General features: G+C 36.4%; 1 protein-coding gene across 1 annotated transcript in view; it reads left to right on the forward strand.

Moving 5' to 3' along the window:
• Window positions 1-20295, forward strand: part of LOC128013109 (V-set and transmembrane domain-containing protein 2A-like) — a 117009-nt gene that overhangs the window by 88918 nt on the left and 7796 nt on the right. The gene's annotated exons all lie outside the window — the stretch shown is intronic.

The following is a 20295-nucleotide window of genomic DNA, read 5'->3' on the forward strand; positions in this document are numbered from 1 at the left end:
GTGGAAAAGTTCATTCATTTCAGTAATTCTACTCAAACTGTGAAACTTGTGTATTAAATAAATTCAATGCACACAGACCGACATAGTTTAAGTCTTTGGTTCTTTAAATTGTGATGATTTTGGCTCACATTTAACAAAAACACACCAATTCACTATCTCAACAAATTACAAGACTTCATAAAACCAATAAAAAATAAATACATTTTTAGTGAGTTGTTGGCCTTCTGGAAAGTATTACTGTACATGTACTCAATACTTGGTAGGGGCTCCTTTTGCTTTAATTACTGCCTCAATTCGGCGTGGCATGGAGGTGATCAATTTGTGGCACTGCTGAGGTGGTCAGGGAGCCCAGGTTTCTTTGACAGCGGCAACGGCAAGGAACCGAAACTCCATCGGTGACAGAATGGAGAAAAAAACCTTGGGAGAAACCAGGCTCAGTTGGGGGGCCAGTTCTCCTCTGACCAGACGAAACCAGTAGTTCAATTCCAGACTGCAGCAAAGTCAGATTGTGCAGAAGAATCATCTGTTTCCTGTGGTCTTGTCCTGGTGCTCCTCTGAGACAAGGTCTTTACAGGGGATCTGTATCTGGGGCTCTAGTTGTCCTGGTCTCCGCTGTCTTTCAGGGCAGTAGAGGTCCTTTCTAGGTGCTGATCCACCATCTGGTCTGGATACGTACTGGATCCGGGCGACTGCAGTGACCCTCTGATCTGGATACAGACTGGATCTAGTGGCTACGGTGACCTCAGAAAAAGAGAGAAACAGACAAATATTAGCGTAGATGCAATTCTTCTAATGATGTAGCAAGTACATGTCATGATTCTGCCCTCGTGTCCTTGATTTTTCCCTAGACTTGAGGCAGGATCATGACAGGCCCGTGTTTTGTGTACAAGCACATGGCCTTGTCTTTGGGCCATGTGCTTGTGTTGTCTCATTCTCTTGCCCCGCCCCCCTTGTTATCCTAGTTTTGTCGTGATTGCCTTACCAGTGCCACCTGTTGTGTCTTGATTAGTCTTCGTATTTATATCCCCTAGTGTGCTCTGTCTTATGTGGTTCATTGTGTTTTTATATGTAAGGATGTTATATTGTTACCCATTGAAGATAAGGTGTCTAGCTTGTGATTGTTTGTAGAGTTAGTGTTCTTGTGTTAAGAGTAAAAATTTAATATAAAAAACATTTGTAATTTTTTTTCAGCTAGTTGCCAACATGCAAAATCTTTTTTTTTTTTTTTTTTTTAATTTTTTTTTTTTTAAGTAAAATATCAACGATGCAAATTAATGCAAAAACGCAACAACATTACTGAATGTTTAACCGAAATAAATAAATGAATTAATGAGTGAAAAAATAAATAAATAAGTAAATACAAACAATAATAGTATCTCAATTACAATAAAATAGCAGTGTTATGGATTTGTTTTTGTGTTAATGAACGAGCAGAATTGACAACTTTTATAGTTATTTTGTCAATTTGGAAAAACAAAATTGTCCATTTTCTATGTGTGGATAAAAATAACTTGGACAATCTGCAAAAAAACAAAAAACAATTTGTATTTCATGAAGACAGGAAACCTGCAGGTGTGGAATGAAGTTTAGTTTTGGGATTGTAATGGAATCCTCCAAACGAGCTGGAGAGTGATGTCTGAATGTCATTTGTACTGTATTCAGAGCGACGCTGATGGATTTATGGTGCCGGATGAAAGTTGTTTCCTTATGAGACTGTGTTGACACGACGTGCCCTGCTTGTTTTCTTGTGGAAATCTGTCTGAAAACATTGCCTGTTGTTTCACTGTGCCAGGTGAACCTTTCAAAGCGTGAAGTTATGCTTCTCTCAAAGCGAGGTGGATCTGTATCAGCTCGACTGGCTTTCTCCATAGAGAAGAAAAAGAGGCAGCTCAAAGTAGAGAAACAGAGGCTAGAGAAAAAAAAAGCCAGGCCTGCTTAGGTATGCAGGAAGACCAGTGCCATTTCTAGTGAGTGAAAGAATGTCTTTCAGTCTGTCACTCAGGGAAACAGGACGCCTGGATAAAGGCTGAAACCATCAATAACACAGCTGTCAGCGCTGGTAACCACATCTGCAGATACTAAATGACCTCAGGCTGAGCTAAAAACACTGCTATGATAGCGAAGCTAACGATGCTGAGACCTCAACAAGGTGCTGCGAGAGTTTATCCCCTTAGTAGTCACCCCCCATTTTTTGGCATGGAGACAGAAATTATATACCCAAAATAAAAAGGTTTATGCTCATGATTCTTTCTGACTAGATACTCAACATAATCAACAACATAATCAACATATGTTCACAAAGTTCACACTTTAAAGTTTACTGTTCAACAATCAGAATTACTCAGACTGTTATGATAATAGAGATATATAAGCTCAAACATAAAAACTAAAATATTAACATATTTTTTAAATGTTTAACAGTTTTTTTATGTAGGATATGAGTTTAGAAACACAATACAGCTAAAGCCACAAGTCTACCAAAGCTTCAATTGAAATTTCATAATATAATCTGTAAAACAGTGAATTTTATGAAATATTTTCTACAGTCATGTCATGTGTATGTTTAGAGAAGGCTAATCAGATTGATTTATGGCTCTTGTCATCTTCTGTAAGCTCATATGTAAGGATGTCCTGTGTGCTCTGTCTGTGTGTCTGGCTCTGAATACTCCCCATTCATGATTCTGTTGTTTTCATGAAACAAGTCGTTCACACCTCCGCCAGGTATGACAAATTATCGGCATTATTCTTTTATCATTATTCTTTTGTTTTTATTCCACCTTTATTAGCCTTTATTGTGGTATCTCAATGTTTACAAAGACATCAAGCTGCAATCTTGCTTCAATCTCAGTATGCATTTATAATAATCATAATCTGGGGTTGTCGCTGATCTTTGACAGCAAAGGGGTCAAGGGACAAGGGGAAGGGGTATAAAATAGAATTGGGGGTGGACCTTAAAACAAAATGTAGTAGGGTGTCAAGGGGTCGGGTTGAAAATATTCCTCTAAGAAATGGGACAAAACTAATGCACCGTGCATGACATTATACATTGTTTAAATTCTATACTGGTGTGAATCATAGCCATTTAATTACCGCTCTGTATAAATGCACTGCTTATATTGACACACACTCACAAGGGATGGACTGGGAGTAAAAACAGCCCTGGATTGTCTCCCAAATAGGCCCATCACAACTACAAACAGCCTCACTCTCTCACAATATTACCACTATCAATGTATCACATTTACGGCAAATAATATTACAAAACGTCTCAGGTTACAAATGCAACCATGGTTCCCTGAATAGGGAATGAGACATTGCATCCTCTAGGGGTCTACACCTCGTCGTGACCCGTGTTTGAAGCATACATTGAAAAAAAACAAAAAGTTTGCTGGCGACAGCCTCCGACGTCACTACCGGCTCATCTATGGATAAATAGCCACCTGGAGAACACATCATTCACTTCTTCGTCTGAAGCTTGCGTCTGAAGCATAGCAGGGAGCTAGAGGATGCAGTGTCTCGTTCCCTACTCAGGGAACCATGGTTACATTCATGAGCTGAGATATTCCCTTTCAAGGTAACGTCAAACTGTGTCCTCTAGGGGTTGCTATGGGGAACAGTATACCCTTGCCGCCATGCTGAGGGGAGTGCAGGCCAGAATCATTGCGAACACTAAGTACCAACTCTACCATCTCCATGGGAGTTGCCCCTGGGACATTTAGACAGCTGTCTGTGACAGTACCCCTTACGGCCAAAGGCCTACGCTACATACCCAACATATTTGTCAGGGCCTCTGCCCGGGGAAGAGCTGAAGTCTTTGAACCAAGATCTAAACATCTCAAGAAAGGGAACGAAGCTGCACGAGTAACCCTTACCTTACAGGATTTCAGAAAGTTCGTCTTGCGTGCACATTTACCACTTACGTGGATTTTAGAAAGTGCACAAATTGCACAAAGTGTACTTAAAGGTTCCTAAGCATCGCAGAGGTGTCGAAACGCAGAGAGAGGCAAGCTCAAATTTACAAACCTCTGGCAAGGGGAACATCACCTGAGGCAGCATATACAAGAAGACATATGAAACTGGCACCTCCACTCCCCGCTTGATGCGTCAGCAACAACTCTAGAAGATAAGTACACACATAACCACAGGGTTACAGGGGAATTAAGAAGGGAAGAATAAGGCAGATGTAAAAACCCCCAAAGAAAACAAGTAGATACAAAGTATTGCTCTGATTCAGATGAGAACGCTGATGGTCAAATCCCTTAGGTCATGCTTACCTCCCCGTGACTCACTATTCCTCTTACCCCTACCCGCAGGTGGGGGAGGAGCATCAGTACCAACACTAGCCTTCTGTGCCTGTCTCTGATCCTAGAACTGAGATGGACCAGGACCCCTATGTTGTTCGGGCCCAGACCTGGATGAAGGATCTGAAAGCAGTGGAGTGCGCCTTCGTCTCCCTGAACTTCTCGATTACCATCTCAGCGGAAACACCGAAAAGTTTGAAACCTAAGAATCGAGAAGAATCGAGAAGAAAGCTTTTTCTTCCCGATGTCTGCCAGGTTCATCCACAGATGTCTCTCCGTTACCGCCATAGTCCTGCCCATGGCGGAGGCGTTCTGCTTGGTAGCATGGAGAGAGATCTGTGGTGTGGCGCAGCTCGGCTAAGAAAGAGAGAAAGGCCCTCACCTCTATCTAGGTCTTTTAGCAGATCAGACTGATATGCTTGAAGCATCACTATCTTGTGTAATGAAGCCACAGCCTGACCTGCTGCTTTGTATGCCTTTCCATTTAAGTGAGATGTGATTCTTGAAGAGGCTTAGATGGCAAGGAGGGAGATTAAGAGAGAACATCTCATACTCTCATAGCTCTTTTGCCCAACGCCTCAATGCCAGCATAACTCTTATACTGAAACTGATGGATGCAAGAAGAAAACGGCCTCTTCCATTTCTTTTCGATCTCTGCATGGAGATTAGGCAGAAATGGAGGGCTCACCTGAGCTGGAGGGCTATGGTCAGAAAGATAATGCTCATCAAAGTGGCCTCATGGCATCACCTTGTTAGTGCATTTCCATGGAGAGTCCAGCTTTTCCGTGCCACGATCCATAACTTCGAACAGCTCTACATACACAGGGCAGGAGGATTAAGAAAGAAGGCTCAGCCTCAGCTTCATCACAATCCTCAAATATCTCCTGCTTTTCCTGTCCTGAACCGCTGGAAGCAGATGGCTGCCCTTTTTCCTTTTTTTTTTTCCTCGGAAAGAGAGACGAACGAGAGCTTTTTTCATTGAAGTGTATAGAAATGTATAGATGAGTCCACATGGAAGCTCTTAACCCCCACAACCACAGAATTATATTTATGCAAAGTTTTTTGAATGGAATACTTTTTAATAAAAGGCTTCCCAAAGAAAAAGATTGGAAAGCATTAACATTAAAGGATATTCCTTTGTTAGGGTTTGCAAAAGTCAACCTTATGCATGGATTTGAACCTTCAAATGTGTACTGAACTTCAGCATTTGAGTTCAAATGGAAAACACGTCAGTGCCACCGGTCTGTAGAGCTGTGAGAGAAAGAGTGAAGCAGCAGCTTCAGATCATCCTGACTGACATCAGATCTGGGACAGAGGAGCGTCTCACACTATGAGCATAAATTCATACACTGCAAATAATCTCCAGCCATAAAATATTCTATATAGGGCTGCCAATTTAACCGTCAACTTAATTAGTCATGACAAACATAATGTGTGAAAATGTACATAGGTCATCATTTCATTACAGTCGAATGGTCATGAACATGATGTAAAGCAACAACTCACTCAACTAAAAGCGATTGGGGCAAAAACGCCCCTGTATGAGTTCTGTCTCATATTTATGTCATATGATATAGTTAATATCTAGATAGATAAGAAACATTCTGTAATACGCCCCTGCTGTATAAAATTCATATCAAATTTGCACTTATGCTATGTGATATTCCTCTTGTTGCTTGTGATATTGCTTTTTAATATTTTAACTAATCCAACAAAAAATTATATTTCTTTATGTACATAATTATTCAATAATTATTAAACATGAACGTATTAGTATCCAAAATTGATTTTAATATACAATGAATAATATTATACAAGCCTCTGTTACTATATTAATCTATGTTGTACTGAAATGAAAAGCAAGGCTTCATCTTGGATATAAAGCTTGTCCTTAAGTGTATACTCAATGTAGTTTATTTCTCTAAATAATTTATGATGTGTACTGTATATGATTTAGCAACATCTATTTCTGATTGCTCAATTTTGGTGTTTTATTAGCATTACCGTTACCATGTAAGATGTTATATGTAGCCTGTATATTAAATTAACAATTAATAAATAATTTAACCATCATTTAAATCATAACCTTCTTCAAAATGAATGCTGTCAATAAAATCATTTTTGAATCAATTGCAGTTAGCCTACTGTACAAATAAAAAACATTATAACAAGATCACATAAACAATGTACATAAACTGTACAAGGCAAATGAAGGTATATGTATAAAAAACATAAACCTTCATTCAGATTTCAGAATGAGCCCTTCGTCATTTGTTATGTACATGACATGTTGGGGATCTCGTCCATCTGATGTTTATCATGGTCATCTGATGTTTGCTATACTGTAATTTATATAAACATAACTTTTTAATGAGCAGCAAAAATTCCCGACGTTTAGCAAATAACCGTGTATATGACTAGGGTGTTTGCATTGTAAGAATGTTCAGGCATACGTAAAGGGGTCATCTGATGAAATTTCAAGTTTTCCTTTCTCTTTGGAGTGTTATAAGGTGTTTGTGTTACTGTAGATAATATACCTAAAGTTGCAAAGACTTAAGTCTTAAATCCAAAGAGATATTCTTTAGTCACCCACGCCTACATAAAATGGCTCATTCTAACATGCCACCACATCTCTACATCACTATGTGGGAAGATTTGCATAACACCGCCCAAATGTTCATGCAAAGAAACAAGTCATTACTTTTATTCTTACTGTAGTATTTTTGTCGTGGAGAATCTGTTTTTTGTTGTGATAGTTGTTGTTTGAGCAGTGTAGAGTAGTGCTTGTGGTTTGTCGTTTCTTCAATCACAAATGCAGACATGGGTTTTATGTTTTATGTTTACATGGCGTGATACGCAATGCATAAAAAGGCAGTATAAGTCATTATAATCAGTAATTATGTCCCCATTATATGTAAACACCTGAGACAGATGCAGTTATAATCGGTAAATTAAAGGCTATGTGATGCTTTAAAATGATCTAATGGCTGATGCCACTCCAATTAGTTGATTTTGATTATTTTAATAAATCTCTTTTACATTAACCTGTTAACCAGACCCCCCATTATGGGACTCACAGCTGAAAGTGTCCTACCTAATTTTTAATTCCAACGGTTCCTTACCTATGTTTATTACACATATAATTTTTGTGTTTTTGGAAAGAACACCCTTTGGGATTTACTTTTTATTAATAATCCTCAAAAATATTAAAAGCTATAGACACTGAAGTGCCTTAAAAAATATTGTACCACACTGATTTTTTGTTTTGTTTATTTGAGATAAAAAAATACATGAAATGAGTCCTGGAGCAATCTAGAAAAGTGATGGATTACTTAATTACAAAATTAATTTCGCCCCATTTCATTTAATGTATTCATAAACATTGACACATTCAAACAAGGACAGTTCAGTGCACCCACGTCCAGGTGCACGTCAACAGGTTTTAAATAATAAAGATACAAAGCAGGTTAAGTAAGATATTGTAAAAATTATTATAAAATGCTAAAGACAGTGAATAAGATTGCAGTTTCTAATTTTGCATACACTCACCTAAAAGATTATTAGGAACACCTGTTCAATTTCTCATTAATGCAATTATCTAATCAACCAATCATATGGCATTTGCTTCAATGCATTTAGGAGTGTGGTCCTGGTCAAGACAATTTCCTGAACTCCAAACTGAATGTCAGCATTGGAAAGAAAAGTGATTTAACCTGTTAAATGTCACCCCGTCCTGTATACAGGACACCTACGTTGACTATACTATATTACAATCAAATCTAATCTAATCTTGACTAACTATATATCGTTGGAAAGGTCTAAGACTCCCAAATATATATTTTACCAATATGTTTTGTTAAAAGTTATGTAGGAAAAGTAATAGATGAATTTATGACAAGAGTTCACCCTCAGAAATCTACATTACAAAAGGAGCTTTGACCTTTGTTTAAAAAAAAATACTTCCTCGTTGCCTTTTTCTCTATCACATTTCAGAAATCATCAGAAGTTATATATCGCTTGAAAACATAAAATCCATTTTATAATCAGACATGTAAATGGTACATCAAAATCATGTTACAAAATGTTTTCAGTCATGAATTATAAAAATGTAGGTTTGTATCATGCACATTCATCTCTATCTTCAAAAACGTTAGTGACAGTTATCAGGTTAAGCAATTTTGAGCATGGCATGGTTGTTGGTGCCAGACGGGCTGGTCTGAGTATTTCACAATCTGCTCAGTTACTGGGATTTTCACACACAACCATTTCTAGGGTTTACAAAGAATGGTTTGAAAAGGGAAACACATCCAGTATGCGGCAGTCCTGTGGGAGAAAATGCCTTGTTGATGCTAGAGGTCAGAGGGAAATGGGCCGACTGATTCAAGCTGATAGAAGAACAACTTTGACTGAAATAACCACTCGTTACAACCGAGGTATGCAGCAAACATAATGCAGACTGCAGTCGTCAAATGTAACACACCAGCAAGGCAAAGCTGGTGGCTATTTTGCGAAAATGTGCTTTGTTGCTCTTGTTTGATAACTTGTGGTTAAAGTGTCATTCAGCGGTCAAAAGCTGCAAATGCACTTTGCAGACGCGGCGGCGGCAGCGGCACTCATGGCAGTAGAAAGCACACTCTGGTTGGACACCTACTCTATGTGTACTTACTCTGTCATTCACCTGCTGTCCTTTAGAACAGCAGCAGATCATATTATTTTTCCCTTAAGCAAATAATGCAGTCAATGAGTGGATGTGCTGAATGCAGAGGAAAGCAGGTCTTTTAATAATGCAACATATACTCATCTCTTGGGATGATAAAGCTTAAAGCATTGCTTTAGACCCTCAAAAACCTTGAATTATCTGTTTAATGTTTTTATTTATGTGAATTTAGACTTTATGAAACAGCATCAAGGCGTCAGTGTTTAGATGGCCAGTTTCAACAGTTAGCATTTGCTGGTGTCTATGGAAGCCTGTTTCCACAATGGAATTAAACATAATTGCAAAAAAACATATTCTTAGTATTACCATATCTGTGTCAACTATAAAAACACAAATGTGTTTTCATGTGCATGTGTTTTACATGTTCAGTCTATAGGGATATGTACAGGTTTGTAGTGTTGTTTTACAAAGTGACATTGCCACGTACTGGCCTGGCGTGCATAATAAAGCGTTTATTTTTTTTAGCCATTTTCACAGATATATGTGATCAGGGATCACTTGGACAGCATTGTTGTCTGTATGTGAAACTTTCTAAAACAGTAAGGAAAAACATTGTTTTGTGTCAATTGCTGGTGTGTAAACATTCCCTTAGAATACTGAATTTCTCACAATTCTGATGTAGGGCTGGGCGATATATATATCTTGATATTGTCGAAATTTGTATATCTCGATATGTTTGCATTTGCAAATAATAATAATAATAATAATAATAAATAAATACAATTTAATTTCCCCTTTAAAAAAACTAAACAAAAACAATTTAGATTAAACAGCTAATTTAAGCAGTAAAAAGTAAAAGGTGTTTTTCTTTTCTAAGAACACAAGTCTGTCAATTGTCTGTGGTTTTAAGAGAAGCTATATGACATGAAACTATGTTCCTACGAAAACTAAAAACCTCTTAGATGGGGAGATAGTTACTAAAGCACATAGCGGTTTCTTATATACAAAAACAAAACAAAAAAATTCCATGAATACCAAAGACTTTTGCACTCCATCTGTCTATATTATTAAAAATGGTAAATACAACAGTGAATACAATAACTCCAAATGGCCATGGTCTATATTTCTCTATTTAAACTGCTCTCATGAAAGCTCTCCTAGTAGAGACATGTAGAGCAGTCAGCAGTTACATGTTCCTTTTTTGGACATTCACCACGTTATTTTGGGAAAGTTAGCTTGAATTTAAAATATTCAATATTTCAGATATTTTCAGATTGATTCCGATAGTATCGCTAATATTCAATACATCGCCAAGCCCTATTCTGATGTATTTTCTGTAAATTGAGTTTACTTCTCACATTTGATTGGTTGACAAACACACTTTCTTCAAGCTACAGAAGATGTTTTACCACATTATATCTCTGCTAAAAGTGCTCTCTTAATGAGCATTCATATGTTGAAGTTGATCAGGTGAAATCCAGAGATTTCAAGACAACATACTGCCAATAAAAGTCAGTTAAAAAAAATATATATATATATTATTATTTTTTTTTTTTCATATATATTTCTTAGAAAAAATAAATAAATAAACATGCAGAATGTAAAGAAACATAATTAATGAGATCAGTTCATTTAACTTAAGCCACTTATTTGAAAAAATGAAAAAAAAAGGTCAGTCTGGTGAACCTTTCTAGAGCCTTCCATATGCCACACAAACCACTGCAGCAATAGTTTGACGCATTGTTTACTTTAGTTTTGTCAACAAGTGACAACAACACTTGTTAAGTACATTATAAGAGCCAAAATCAATCATCAGCAACATCTGTCTGGAGTCACACCGAGAGCGGTTGTCAAATACAATAATTTCCTTCATATACATAAATTCGAACGTTGTTTCACAGGCCTCTCGCCTCTCCACGGGCCTGAATAATTCATGACTCACACAACAGTGTGTCTGTGCCCAGCAGTAAATGATATCATCCCTCTGGGCATTAACAAGCTTCCTCAGCATAAGTATGGTGCTGTACCACATTTGACATGTTTCAACAATCTGTCAATGCAGAGAGCCAATGGAAACAGTGAAGTGGTGCAGAGTTGGTATTCACACAACATTGATTGTGTACCAGTGGATTTGTGTGCAGAAAACCAGTTCACATTGGGTTTAATGGGTTCAGGAGATGTTCAGAAGTGAATGATGTCTCTCGCATGTACAGTTACGGATGTATTGCTTCACTAATGAATTATTTCACTGCACAGAGGAAATTACTAACACTAGATCACATTGCAGTGTTCTGATAAGTAGAGATGGTGACTGAATGCTACTGGGCATCTATATATATATATATATATATATATATATATATATATATATATATATATATATATATATATATATATATATATATATATATATATATATATATATATATATATATATATATATATATGATGACCGTGATGGTGATTAGTGTTTGTGTGAATGAATTTACTTTAGTATTTATAAGCTGCTTGTGATTAGCTTTGGTTCATCGTGTAACTTTCTCATCACCACCTGCTTTTGGTGGTTATCAGTGTCTTACAAAGGTACAAAACAGATTTCAGCACTTCAGTTTTAACATTATGTCAGTTACCAAAATCACGTTTTATAAATGTAAATTTAGGTTAAATCCTCATGTAACATGGGGATCATGACAATGGAGTTGAAGATCCAAATGCAAGGCTTTATTAGCAGCATAGTCAGACAGGTGTGGTCAAACAGTGGCAAACAGCAATATCTGAGGCATGGCAAAAGAGTAATCGAATAAAGGCAATGGTCAGGGATCGGAAACAAGGGAACAGTTCAACTAGGAAACTAAGAAAATAAGTGAAGAAACACAGAAACAAAGCTAATACTCCGCAATGTGTGAGTGCATCTTTTATAGCCCTCCTTATTTGAAACAGACAAGACACCTAGATATTTCTTTATTTCTTAAATATTCAATTTCTTAACATTACATCACCAGCTCTTTTCCAAAGACATAAAAACATTATGAAAATATTTGCAACACTAATTGAATGCACTCAAACTTCAATGGCAGTAATAAAGACCTCCAATGTAAATATTAAACTTGATGCGTTTAATTGGGAAAAATGCCTGAGTGTGTGAAATAGTAACTGGATTAATCACTACCTGCGTGGTCTCAGAAGCAAAGCCCCCTGTGTGCCTGTGCATTATCTGCCGTAGTGTTTGGAAATCTGCAGATGCACACACATTTATTTCATTGCACAGAGCCCAGATGTCATTAAGAGAGGAGTTGAACATGTTCCATACACTCCATGTGCTGCCTCAGCCGTATTTCATCCACTCGGATGGCCGTAAAGCAAGGCCATCATAATGCATCACTGTTTTACGCCACCTTCACAAAGCATACGAGAGCAATATAATAACTTGTTGAAGTTCAGCCAGCTTTAGGTTGATGAAACTGTGTGCTGAAGAGATATGGAATGGAGCCGACGTGTGTGTGTGTGTGTGAGAGAGAGAGAGAGAGAGAGAGACAGAGAGAGAGTTTCAGAAGTGTATCTCTAATCATATTGTTTGCCCTGAGAACAAAAACATACTGTTCAATATCCTCATAAAGAGGGAGATACAGATTCATAATAACGATATCCTCAAGGTTCAGCCGCAGAGATCTGAGAGCTTCATCTCCATCTCCACAGTGAAATATGTTTGACGGCTGTGGCCATTCAAGTGAGATATGTGTATATCTTAATATAGACGATGCCATCCTTCTTCCCTGACATTAATTTAGTGTCAGGGACCTCGGAGCCTCGTGCATTATGCAAAATAATTGCAGGGGCACATTTTACAAGAAGTCAATTCCAGCGGGCATGAAGAACGACGGTTTGCTGTAATGAAGAGCGTAAGAATCACAAATGACGAGTCAAACCTAGCAGAGGTATTAGTGCAGCAGTCGGTGGAGCGCATCCATGCATGAAAATGAAGCAAAACACATGTTGCTTTTGTTTTTAACATTACTCAACTTGTGAACTTATAATACTTGTGTAAACATGCTTTCCTACTGTGTGTGCTCCGCTGCTTTTCATAAACACCAAGGTTGATGTGAAAGCAAAAGAGATATTTTAGGAAAACATAAAATCTATAATATATACATTTTATATATATATCATTTAGCATTTAGCATTGCAAAAATAATAAATGAAATGATTCTCTTGAACTAAAACAAATTAAATCTTAATGAGTGAGTCACTGAATCAATCATTCAACCGATTCGTTCAAACAAAAAATGAAGCAAGTTACTGCCTATAAATCATTGAATTATTGATTCAACTTATTATTTCCAAAACATGGATTCATTCACTGACAAAACAATCCTTCTTGTTTGTTAAACCATTATTTGAAATCAATATCATATTATCAGTGGTGCAGATATTGGGGAAAAGCAACTTGCATGCTGATGTGATGCTGCTAAAATAAATAATTTTGCCCTCATATCTTGAAAGTTAGGCTCATATAACCGCATTCTCATAGGCTTCATCCTGGAGTCAGTCATTCTACATCATGATCATCAGACACTGAGTCGATTATATAATATTTCTGACTGAACCCTCCCTTTAAAAAGAAGGCTTTGCTGTGGAGCATATCAGTGAGTTCATGAAGTAAAGATTCACAATTTGCAGTGCAAGCCAGATACTACTTAGAAGTCATTGCTGAACACCCAGAACCGCTGGTGGAATTGGAAATTCATTAGAGCTCATTTAGTTTAATTGTATTTGATTTTAATGGGAGGCTACTGGAGGTCCAGCTAAATGGACGGTATGTTATAGCAGAGATACGAGATCTCGGCGTAATGGAGATCAACGGTCCGTATCCGAGTGAGTTATCCAGACAAAAGAGTCATTCTGCTCTAAAAGCTTACTTTCAACAACCTGATATCATTGAGGACTTCTGCAATTCATTTAAACCCTTTCCACAAAACATAATTCTATTACTAAGTTTTTTTGTTTTTGTTTTCCGGTAAAACTTTCTAAATGTCTTTAAAACATTCATTTGAGAAGCAAGTGTGTTTAATATAACAGGATTTATATCCCGAGAATATGAAATGCATTATAAATAGAATAATATTTATTTATTTATTTATTTATTTTTTTTTTTTTAAGCATAAGCTTAATTAAGTTTAGTTTGAGTTATGCTTAAAATGTAAAAGAATTCCAGCTGGGTAAAAAATAAATTCATATCTTAAAACAATATCTTGTGCAGTTTTGCTTCTCAGTATTGGTATCTGGGACACAAGACAAAAAAACTGATTAAATATTTAATTAGTTAGTAGGTTGGTTAGTATTTTTATTTCATGCACTGTTATAAAGATTTCACATCAGCTCTTTGCCACACACTTGGACACAATCCACATAAATTCATTTGGAGAAAAAATAAGTTCTGAAGTGTTTGTGGCTGGGTTTTTCCTCTTTCTTCTTTTTTTGCCTATGTGACATTGCCTCAGCCCTCAAACATTAATAATTCATTCCATGAGTGAAAGTGAGCAATAAGAGGGACATTACTGAGATTAAGTGAGTTGCATCCAGCTGGTCATGTGATCATAAATAGATGACCCACACATGTCAGATAAACTAAAGAAATGCTACCTTGGCTACTAGCTGAATAAAAAATATATATATATATATATATATATATATATATATATATATATATATACTTCACAGTTTGAACTTCACAGTTTGTTTTTTTCTTTTTCAGTGTAAACCTGAAGTATATCTTTATATGAAATTCTGTAATCATTTCTACTGTCTTTTGAATATGGTTAAAGGAATGCTGAGTGTACTGAAAAGCATTTATGAAAATTTCCAATCTGTCATATCTACCGACAATTGTCATATTTAAATATATTTGCAATTTATAATGATGGATTTGCAATTAATTACATTATATATTTAAACAACAAATAAAATTATAAGCAGGTGTTTTACATGTGCTTTAGTAGTCAACATTAAAATAACTGTACATTTTGAAAAGCACAACAAAATATTATCAAAATATTTCAAATGTACTCTTAACTTGTAATTACTACAATGTGCACTTTTTAAAAGTGTACTTGCTGTAATAATAGACTTATGTGTAATGTTGACGACTGTGTTTCTTAACACACTCAAGTGGCCTTCATTAATATTATTATTATTTTTTTTTAATTCAAGTTTATTTGTATAGCGCATTTTATGATACAAATCACTGCAAAGCAACTTTACAGAAAACTACGTAATATTTAGTAGTAGCTTATCAGTGGTGACTGTCAGTTTTTGTGGATATGGCAGAAATTTTCAGAAAAAATCAATTAAAGATGTAGTCAAACAGACGATGAACACTATTAACAGCAATTATTATATGATGCAATCACACTTGTAGCTAAATTTGGTAGTTGTGTATGTTGTTTCGGGGTTAGCATCATCTGAGTTCCTCTGAGGGGTGACATCATCTCTTCTCAGGTGTTCTGGATCCAGGTCAAGGGTCACTATGAGTCTCATCATGAACAACTACAGTTTTATCTTCTGCGGTTCAATTTGCCAGTCATTTCCAGAAAGTGTCTCTCTATCATTTCTTGTCCTTCTGTAAAACCGCAGTAAAGTGCTGCATTCAGCTGTGGCATCATGAGGAGCCTCTGCGGTTACGTTCACCCTTGTCACTGACGTCTACCTCTTCAAAATGCCTTTTGCCACTTTTTCCCCATCTACAAATCAATGTGTAAAGTAAATCTGGGTTTAAACCGTGTGGCATCGGCTCATCAGGCGTCTTCATTTGAGCACATTCTCTAGGCTTTCTCTCCAAAGGTTAGCTGGGATGAAGTCTTAGTGAATAATACTTCCAGAGAGACGCAAGCAAACATGACATTATTGACGTTAAGGATGAACATGTTTACCATGGATCTAATCTGTTCCTTATTGCTTAATTTAAAAGCGATTGCCTCAGACCTCGAGCAGATGAAGTTCATTATTTGGTCGCGTGTTGTCGGGCGGAAGCAGTATTCCTCTTTAGCCTGATGGATTTTGTGCTGATTGTTTTTTGATGTGCAGCTTTTTGAATATTTCAGATTTCTTAAAGAGCAGAAAATGGTGCCTCTAGTACCATTTGTTCCTGCGCCACTTCTAATGAATCATTGTTCGGTTTAGCTCTGCTGATGGAAACACCTCTCACCGTCTGCATGTCATCCCTAAATAAACAATTAACTGTGCTTCTCAAACATTCAGAGTTTTTAATAACAATCCGACATCACTGCAACACAAGATTGAGAGTTTATTTTCTCTCTCTGTAATTAGAAACGTTAGGATATGGTATCTCTGAGCTGATAATGATAACCGATAATCAACAGCTCGCCATTTCAGTTCTCAATTATTTGACATTTGTGCTCTAACTAGATGGAGAATGAGCTGATTAATTAAAAAAACACCCTTACACATACAACTGAGTCATTTGAAAGTTTGCAATGTGTAATAATGTTCTGAACTGTTTATATCATAATGCTTTATAAAAGCAGAACGGGACGTGTCCATCTGACACATTTGACAAACATTTAAACAAAATAATAATAAATAAATAGTGTGGATGGAGCACAAGAAAGGGATTGTTCACACAGAACCAAAGTCGTAAACTCTATTATTTAACTTATTGGATGTGATTTTGTATGTTGTGTATGAATTCGCAAAGAGATAAGTGAGTTTAGGTTATATATACACGTTAAAAAAAACGTAGTCCTTTAAGCTAAATAAAAAACCTGCACACACACAAAAAACACTAACAAACAAGTCCAGTCACCTTTATTTATATAGCACTTTAAAGAAAAAAGATTGTGTCAAAGCAACTGAACAACATTCATTAGTTAAACAGTGTGTCAATAATGTAAAATGATAGTTAAAGGCAGTTCATCATTGAATTCAGTTATGTCATCTCTGTTCAGTTAAATAGTGTCTGTGCATTTATTTGCAATCAAGTCAACGATATCGCTGTAGATGAAGTGACCCCAACTAAGCAAGTCAGAGGCGACAGCGGCAAGGAACCGAAACTCCATCGGTGACAGAATGGAGAAAAAAACCTTGGGAGAAACCAGGCTCAGTTGGGGTCAGTTCTCCTCTGACCAGACGAAACCAGTAGTTCAATTCCAGACTGCAGCAAAGTCAGATTGTGCAGAAGCAAAAGTGGATTTGGACAGTTAAAATAGGGCCCTTGGTGTGTCATGTGTAAGCCAGGTTAAAGAGATGGGTTTTAATCTAGATTTAAACTGCAAGAGTGTGTCTGCCTCCCGAACAATGTTAGGTATGTTATTCCAGAGTTTAGGCCCTTAATATGTAAAGGTATTCTAGGTATTATCAAATTGCCTGAGTTTTGAAAACATTGCAGTCGTGGAGGATTATAATGTAACAGGAGCTCATTCAAATACTGAGGTGCTAAACCATTCAGGGCTTTATAAGTAATAAGCAAAATGCTGATGACAAGCTAACAAGGACTAACGTGATGCAGGTGCACTGCACTAATCAGATTAGTTTGAGATATAATATCATAAATATGGTGGGAATAAAGTTATATTTTATCACTTTAAACAACAGAGAGCGATAGTAAGATAAAGATTCTACAGAAAAACAAAAAGCTACACAGAGCTACGATCACAAAACAGCATCAAGGCAAGCAGGAAGCAGGAATAGCACTGTCCAAGTGCAAGGTTTTATTCAAACACAGCGTGGTCAAAACAGGCAAGATCCAAACACCAGCAAACAGGAATATCCAAGGAAAAAATGAAATCGTAATGCATGATATGTCCTTATGTAAACCATAACGGAAAATGTCTTTCATAAAAGTGTCATTGAAGTTTACCTTATAGGAAAGTCCACAAAAGTCCTCCACATAATCCTCAACTGAGCGATTACCTTGAGGTGAACAAGGACTAATGCTGGATCCGTGTTGATATGTGTTTGAAAAGCTGCTGGATCTATGGTATGGTGAAGTATTCTGCAACGGCAGGCTTTCAGGACAAGCATTGTAGATCTAAGTGCGAGCTTTAATTAAAACACAACATGGTCAAAACAGGCAAGGTCCAAAGTAACAAAACAAAACAAGGCAATGGCATTGGCAGAGAAAACGTGTTGTAGAGTCCGCATCAGCAAAATAATACTTTGCAAGTTCTTCTTCTTCATTCTGTTACCAACACCTGTACATCTTGCGCAAATGGGTGATAAATCTGTATTGATATCACAGAGGAAAAAAAGGGGGGTCAATTATAATGCCACCACCCACCCCAGAGGTTCAGCTGGCGCTGCGAGCTTCCACATTGGGCTCCTCAACCTCCGAGATGGGCAGAAGCATCATGATCCTCATCCTCAAACACTAAGTCCTGTGGTGTAGTCCTGTATGCTCTAAAAAATTTTAAAACCACCTTAAACACCTGACTATCACTCAAACCCTTTCCCAGAAGGTCATTCATTCATTCATTCATTCATTCATTCATTTTCTCCCTCCACATTTAATCTTCAGGGTTACAGTTGTGGGCATGTCACTCAGTGGGCGGCATCACCATTCAAACTCAATTTTTTTGGTCTTTCTAATTTTGGCACCCCCTTTTTTTTTCACATTACAAGAGATTGGTACAGTAAAATATCTGTTGTTGACTCTTGCAGATGAAGTCATCAATCAACTATGACATCATTTTAATAAAAGTAGAAAATATTTGTGAGGTGCGATGTGAAAAACAAGAACACGTGCCTAAATTAGAAAGACAAAATTTATTTATGCATTATTTCTTCATTTATATGTTTAAATATTTAATTATATATTTAACGATTGATTCATATATTTCAACATTTCATTATTTAATTTTGAGTAATTTTGAGTAAGCCCTCAATACTAAAATGTCAACTAAAATTAAAATAAAAAAGGGAAATATAATCATAAAAATGTATTCAAAATATTAATTAAAGCTATAATAGTATATATATATATATATATATATATATATATATATATATATATATATATATATATATATATATATATATATATATATATAAAAGAAAGAAAGAAAGAAAGAAAGAAAGAAAGAAAGAAAGAAAGAAAATAAATTATTAAGTACTTTATTGGAAAGTAATGTTATTTTTTGAACAATGCACCAGAAAGTTTGAGTGCAGCAATGTTTATTTATTTTTTCTTAATATTTTAAAGCATTCAGTACTCCTATACAAGGCAATACCATATATGTTCTTTCTCACTTTCAGAAGTGAAGGCTGGAAAGCACTACACGACTCTCAAAATCTACAAAGATTTAGGAATCACACACTAGTCAATTTAGTAAATAAATCCAGAAGAAAAACTGGGCACGGACCGAGGATCACACATTGAGGGTGTCTCAGGCTGCTCTGTGCCTGCTCAAAATTCTGTGTTCACACAATCGCACACAATGCCACATAAAAGCCAGACTAAATTATGCCTGCCCTGACCCACCTCAAGCTCTAGTCTCAAAATATTGTATATAGCTGCTATTTTTGAGTAAATACATTTCTGCCACCTGTGAGCAGCATTAAACAGTCTGTGTTTAACCCCTGCCCCTCCAGAAGTGCTTCTGTGCAATCTGCGCAGTGTAAATCTGGCGTGTGTGTGCTAAAATCAGCTGTTTCAGATGTTTGGTATCCTACGACTGGATGAAATCACAGTCTGTGTCCATCATTCACTATGATATGATGAATATGATCAGACCGGCTCTGACTTGCCTGTACAGACTGTAAACTGGGGCAAAAATCTGGGCAAAAAACGGTGTACTGCATTACAGCCTTGAGACAAGAGAGTTAGAAAGAGCAACATAGTTTGTGTGAGTGTGTGTGTGTGTGTGTGTGTGTGTGTGTGTGTGTGTGTGTGTGTACAGTAAGCACTGTCTGTTGCACTGTGTTTCAGAGAAAAGCACATCACTTAAGATGTTTTCACTCTCTGCATGTGTAATGAGTATAACATGTATTTGTGAAAACACAAGAAGTAGTTTTGCTTTATTTCCACATTTGTTTAATTGTCAACAGTTTTGTGGACAGAAGATTGCTGTCACAGAAACTTAAAAGGCTTTCCTGCAGTTTTCCAGCAGAAATTAATGAATGACAGTGTATTTCTGTCTCAGAATTATTATTATTAATTTATTATACTACTATTAGTATTACTACTATTACTACTTCTGTTTTAGTATTATACTACTATTTATTATTATTACTATTATTCTCATCTTCATTTTATTACTGTTTCTTATATTATGGTCAAATCTAAATTAACTTTAGCTATTGTTCACATTTTATGAGTGGATTTAA

This window comes from Carassius gibelio, chromosome B24 (assembly GCF_023724105.1).
Source record: "Carassius gibelio isolate Cgi1373 ecotype wild population from Czech Republic chromosome B24, carGib1.2-hapl.c, whole genome shotgun sequence".
NCBI lineage: Eukaryota > Metazoa > Chordata > Actinopteri > Cypriniformes > Cyprinidae > Carassius > Carassius gibelio.